We start from the raw sequence: 6964 nt of genomic DNA on the forward strand, positions 1-6964 counted from the left end.
AACTAGAGCAATCTCCTCCCAAGAATCACAAATGTCCTTCCAACTGTTTTTGGTTGACTTTTCCCAGATCCATTAGAGAAATCACTATTTGTGTCAGCTATAGCCTTAGCAAATGCATTTCTTCAATAAGACTTGAAAGTTGAAATGACTCCTTGATCCACGGGCTACAGAAAGGATGTTGTGTTAGTGGCATGAGAAAAACAGTCTCTGGGACTCCTGAGTCTGGTAGCCACCAGAAGTAAGTATGTAGGTGGACCAGGTCATGTGGCCCCAGATCCTATGGCCTTGCCTCTCTTCTCCCCTCCTCTCTAGCCTGAGCCCACAATGCAGCAATACCAAACCTTGGAGGAATTCAGTCTCACGTTGAGAAGCTGACAACTGTTAAGGCACATGCGGTTCTCAAATATAAGCTTTCTTGTGGGAGTTTGTGTATTAAAGTAACTGATGATTTTGTTTATTTGGTATATAGAACAGACCAAGCTCAAGATAAAAAGAAGATTGAGAAATTCCACAGTCAACTAATGTGACCTATGGTAGCCAAGGAATCTTGCAGTATTGCCACGGAAACCAACTAAATGGTTTGAAATGAAGACTATTTGTCATGTTCTTAGGGAGTAAATAAATATCTTTTGAATTTGAGGAAGTGTTGGGACAGAAAATATTTTAGTAACTAAGTGAGCTATTCAAAAGCTGTGAGATCATTTTTTTGTAGTTTTTTAATGTTTACTTTAGAGATTTAGGAATGTAAATGCTTTCAGTTAGAAAGCCTCTATTTGTTTTTAGAAATTGAGCAAGAAGTGCATCTATCTTGGAAACTTTTTGCAGATTATTTGATGATAGGTAAAATATATAATTATTTATTTGGTAACTTTGCATCTGTAATTTGAAAAAGATCTCAAGACAAGCCAATCTTCCTTCAATTTAGTTCATCTGTCTTTAAAAGAAAATTAAATGTGGCCACTTTACTGAATCAGAAATTCTTTTGCTGCATTAAATTTTGTAGTCTTGAAACCAGTAGATATATAATATGGTAACTGGAATTAAGTAGGCACAGAAGCACACCTAGTTAAGTACAGTAGTGTAGTCTCCATTATATCTAAAGGTAAGTAGGAATAACAAGTATTCCTTTACCTTAAACTTTCCAGAGTTAAACTACATTTTGCATGTAAGGGATTTGTAGTATCCTTAGCTCACTGAGCTATAACTTGCTTAAATCCAGTTTTCAGTGATCAAGAACAACTACAATTACTTTGAACACGAGAACTGAATGATGGTCACTGAATGGTCACTGTTAGCTGAACTCAACATACTACAGGAATATTTACTACATATAGCCCGTCTATAATTTCACAGAAAGGCCAAAGACTGTCAGGCCTTGTTTGAACTGTTAAATCTTTGCATACCTCCACGACATTCCAGCCCATTTTTCTCTTTACTTAACCAAGGTGTTAAGCATGACTATCACAACTGTTGTTTTCTAGTAAATCAGAAATATGATATTAGTTGATGTTTATCTTGTATTTGGAACCTGAGTTTTCCACCTAAGTGTAATTTTCACATGTTGATTACTCAAGAGTAAAATGAAGACACTATATACTAAAGAATTTTTTGTTAGAAATTTGGCATGTTGAGCAACATTTTAGCATGGAAAATTCCACTGGCCATTATGAATTTTGAAATGTTTCAAAGAGGTCAGCAAATAAAATATTTGCATGGATTTAAAACAAAGCAAAACATTGATCTCACTGTATATCTCCATCAGAGCTCTTGGATGACCAGGTACTGATACAGTCATATATTTTTTTTCTGGAATAAAATGTAATTTCATTTTAGATGTAAGAATAACTAGGGTATACTGAATTGAGGTTTTAAATTAAATTCTTAGTAAATATTAACATTTTAGTCTTTTTAAAATATTTTTACTATAAGCAATGAGGAAACAAACATTCTTGAAATGGTTACAATCAATGGTCCACGACAACATCACATAGTTGTGTACGCATCACCATGATCATTTTTTTGAATATTTACATCTCTCCAGCAAAAGAAAGAAAGAAGAAAAAGCTCACATGTGCCATACCCCTTACCACTCCCTTTCATTGATCACTAGTATTTCAATCTACTCGACTTATTTTCACCTTCATTTCCTCTATTATTTATTTCTTATCCTGATGCAGTCATATTTTGAAAGAAAACTTTTTTCTGAGCAATAGGTCTCAACAGTGGGCTTAAAATATTCAGTAAACCACTGTGTGCTCACACAGACTTGTCCTTCCATCTGTAGAGCACAGCAGAGTAGATTCGGTGTAATTCTTAAGGGCCCTAGGATTTTCAGAATGATCGATGAACATTGGCTTCAACTTAAAGTCACCAGCTGCATTAGCCCCTAACACAAGAGTCAGCCAGTTCTTTGAAGCTTTGAAGGTAGGCCTTGAACTTATCCTCTCTAGCTATGAAAATCCTAGATGCATCTTCTAATAGAAGGCTGTCTCATCTCCACTTAAAATCTGTTGTTTAGTAGTGTAGCCACCTACATCAGTTATCTTAGCTAGATCTTCTGGATAACTTGCTGTAGCTTCTCCATCAGCACTTGTGGCTTCATCTTGTACTTTTATACAATGGGGTCAATGTCTTTCCTTAAACTTTGCCCAACCTCTGCTAGCTTCAAACTTTTCTTCTGCAGCTTCCTCACCTCTCTCAGCCTTCATAGAATTGAGGATTTTAAGCTCTGGATTAGGCTTTGGCTTAAGAAACAGTTGCAGTGGGTTTGATCCTCTATCCAGACCAATAAAACTTTCTATCAGCAATAAAGCTGTTTTGCTTTCTTATCATTCCTGTGTTCACAGGAGTAGCACTTTTAAAATGAGAGACGTGCAGCTCTTCCTTTCATTTGGGCATATACAGGCCATTGTAGGGTTCTTAATTAGCCTAATTTCAGAATTGTTGTGTCTGAGGGAATTGGGAAGCCTGAGGAAAGGGAGAGAGACAGAGAATGGCCAACCCGTGGAACACAACACACAGCATTCATCAAGTAAGTTTGTGTCCTATATGGATGTGAGTTGTGGCACCCCAAGATATTTACAATAGGAACATCAGAGATCACTGGTCACAGATCACCACCACAGGTATAATAGTAATGACAAAGTCTGAGTGTCACAAGAGTCATCAAAATGTCACACAGAGACACAAAGTGAGCCTGTGCTGTTGGAAAAATGACACCAATAGACTTGCTCAATGCAGGTTGCTACAAACCTTCAATTTGTAAAAATGGAATAGCTGCAAAGCTCAATAAAGCAAAGCACAGTAAAATGAGGTATGCCTCTATTTATACCTAAGACTTCTGCTCTGTTTTAAGGAGGCTCATCTTTTCACTACTAGAAGAAACAGGAAGACAAGCAAGGGCGCCGAGGAAGAGGGAGAAAAAGAGTAGTGAAGATGGGAAAAGAGACAGAATAGTTCCTCTTAGTCCTTTATAAATATTTGTCACCCTGGTTTTCTGTTTTCAACCCAAATGGCCAAAAGGAATAAATGCTTCTGCCTTTCTGTGGTTGAGACTCACCAGGGACTGGAGGGAGGGGAGAATCTCAGTTTTGCTTCACATCAGTCAAATCCTACCTAACCTCTTGTACGTATTTCTCCACTCTAGTCCCTAAGGCTTCACCCTTGTATGCCCTCTCCACTCTCGTAGAATCCTATTCCCCGAGCTGCCCCATTACCCAGAACTCAGCATCCATGCCAACACCAAATACATCTCAGCCTGGCTTCTAATCATGGGTTGAACCCACTAGGTCACTCTGTAACATTCATCTTAGTTTTAAAAACATGAGAGGAACTTTGTTGTCAAAAATCCAGGGATAATGAATTCTATATTCTAGAAACAGAGAAACTGAGCTTTATCAAATTAAAAGTAAGAGCTGACAGGAAACCAACAGAACCAAGTCCTTTGGGGGTAAAAACAGGCTGGCTAGTTGTAGGCCTGAAAGGTGGGCAGATCTCTTTAAAAGCAAACAAAGCAATTTTAGACTTGACTTAATTGTCATCCAAGGCCAAGAACATGAATAATGTTATATGAAAAATCTTGCTCAAGTGAGAATTCTGCAGTTGAAGCATTTTGACTCGTATACCTAAAGTTTAAAAGAGGAGAATATAGGAAGGGATTGGCTTATTTATCCAGTCATATATGATCAAATGTAGCATTTATGGTATCAGCATATAAATCTAGTCTTTTTATTACAGCATCAAAAGTTGATGCTTTTCAGACCTCTGTGTGTAGCAAACAAAAAAGAGTCAAGTTGCTTTTGTAGATTATGGACAATTCTGGGAAACTTGCATTTTTTTCTTCCCTCAAAAACGAGAAACCTCATTTATGCAAACGGTAAAATTGGAGAACTAGTAATAGTTAATAGCAGTTCTACATCATGTTGGAAAGGAAAAGTAGGAGTAGTATCTACAGATAGAATTCACAGATAATAAACTATTTTGTTTCAACCCTTTTCCTTTCTCATGCCCTTCCCTGTCCATTTGCAATATCCCAGCGAAACGGGAGAAAGATACACAGGGAGAAAAACCACAGAGTAAAGAGCCTGGGAACTGTACCTTCATCACCTCCTTTCGAATTGTGCGAACACCCATGATGGACTGAAATTTATATAGAAAAATGATCATTTTGAGATCATTAATATCATTAAAGACAAAAATGGGCAACAATCTAAATGTCCCCAAATCAGAAAGCATTTAAGTAATTTGTAGGGTATGGATTTTATGGAACGTTTTGCTGCCATTAGAAAAAGGTTACATTTTCAAATAGAAAAGATGAAAAAGTGAAAATACCTAATAGTGAGAATAAGAAGAAAAGGAGACTCTCAATGTCAGTGGAAAAGTGAGTTGTTATAGCCTTTTAGGAAAGTAATCTGACAAATCTATTACAATTCAAAATAAATGAGCCAGACAAGGGTCCTGATGTGGGTAAGGAAAGAGTATTTAAAAGCAAAATAAAAGCAGGTGAGTAGATACCATGGAATCCTCTCATAACGTCACAGCATATTTCCTATTTACTTTCAGCTCCCTGACCTCTCTTATGATGCTTATGAGTTGGGCCAAGCAAGATTCTCACGCTTTGCCCTGGTCTTTATCCATCAGCCCTCTGAGTAAGCTGTCTCTCACTGGGCAACCACTTAAAGATGTTTATGGGCCACCATAAACACACAGACCCTTCCCTTCTTCATTCTCTTCCACCCATCCCACTGCCCCATAGTTGCCAAGTCTGGTTAGCTCTGTATCGGCAGTATCTCTCTTACCTGTCCCTTTCTCCTCAGTCCTACAAGCTCTATCCTGGCTCAAGATCATATTACCTTTCACCTGAATTATCATCAAATGGTATAACTGGTTTTCCTACCTCCTTAATGCTCCCTACTCCAATTTATTGTACATACTTCCACCAAAGCATATCCTGACTATGACACTGTCCTATTCAGGACACTTGATGCCTCCTCACTGGAGAACAAAGTTAGAGAACAAACCTTAGAATCCTCAGCACAACACGCCAAGTCTTCAAGCACCTGGCTCTAAACACGCCCTAAACTTACAGCCCCAGTGTCTTTGCTTATTGAATTGGTTAGGAACATTTTGGTGGCAAAAACAAACCAAAACAAAAACCCAATATAACTTGAGGAAAAAGAAATGTATTATAAAGATACTACAATATTTCAGGGAACCCAAGGGTAGAAATGCAACTGAGACTCACATACTCTCAGAGCCAGGGTGTTTTAGTTTGCTAGGCAGCTGAAAGCAGATACCATAAAATGGGTGAGCTTTTAACAATGAGAATTTATTAGCTTGCAGTTCTGAGGCTGAGAAAAATGCCAAATCAAAACATCATCAAAGCAATGTTTTCTTCCCAAAGACTGGCTGCTGACAACTCTTGACTCCTCTGCCACATGGCAAGGCACGTGTTAGTAGCTGCTGGCCTCTCCCTTTCCTTCCAGGTTTCCTTGGTTTCAGCTCCTTGCTTCCCTGGCTTTCTCTCTCTTTGTCTGAATTTCATTTCCTTATAAAGGACTCCAGTAAGAGGTTTAGGACCCATCCTGAGCGGGGAGTGGGGGTATGGGATGTCTTTGGTGTTCTTTTTCACTTTTGTTTTTTGGAGTAATGAATATGTTCAAAAATCAATTGTGATTTGTGAAAACCTTGTGTCTGATGCTCCTTTTTTCTACCTTGTCAAGAGGCGAGTAGAACATATGGAATAAAAATAAATAATAGGGGGAACAAATGTTAAAATAAATTTAGTATGAAATGCTAATGAAAGCGAGGGGTAAGGGGTATGGTATGTATAATCTTTTTTTTTTTCTGTTTTCGTCTTTTTTCTTTCTCTGTTGTTTTTTTATTTCTTTTTCTGAATTGATGCAAGTGTTCTAAGAAATGATGAATATGCAACTAAGTAATGATATTGTGAATTACTGATTATATATGTTGATGTTTTAGTTCATTTGTTAAATTTTTTTAATTAATAAATAAATTTTTTTTAAAGTAAAAAAAAATCGATTGTGATGATGAATGCACAGCTATTTGATGATACTGTGAACCACTGATTGTATAATTTGGATGATTATATGGTATATGCCTATGTAGCTCAATAAAATTGCATTTAAAAAAAAGACCCCTTAGTACATTTGCATCGGTTTAGAAGAACTAGCAACACAACAGAAAAAGATATAGAATGTTAATATAAAGAAAAAAATAAAAGTAATAATAATAGTAAAAAAAAAAAAAAAGACCCCTTCTGTATGAAGCAGATCACACTTTAACTCAAGTAGCTTCATCAAAAGATCCTACTTACAATGGATCTACACCCATAAGAATGGATTAACTTTAAGAATATGCTTTTCTGGAGTACATACAGCTTCAAACCACCCACAGTGACACGAGGCCATCTGGGTTCTCTCCACGGACATTTTCCCCTCTGTAT

At 37.1% G+C, this 6964-nt stretch overlaps 1 pseudogene; it reads left to right on the plus strand.

Moving 5' to 3' along the window:
• Positions 1 to 324: 324 nt before the first annotated feature.
• Positions 325 to 575, plus strand: LOC143666112 (signal recognition particle 9 kDa protein pseudogene; annotated as a pseudogene).
• Positions 576 to 6964: the final 6389 nt, after the last annotated feature.

This window comes from Tamandua tetradactyla, chromosome 22 (assembly GCF_023851605.1).
Source record: "Tamandua tetradactyla isolate mTamTet1 chromosome 22, mTamTet1.pri, whole genome shotgun sequence".
NCBI classification, from domain to species: domain Eukaryota; kingdom Metazoa; phylum Chordata; class Mammalia; order Pilosa; family Myrmecophagidae; genus Tamandua; species Tamandua tetradactyla.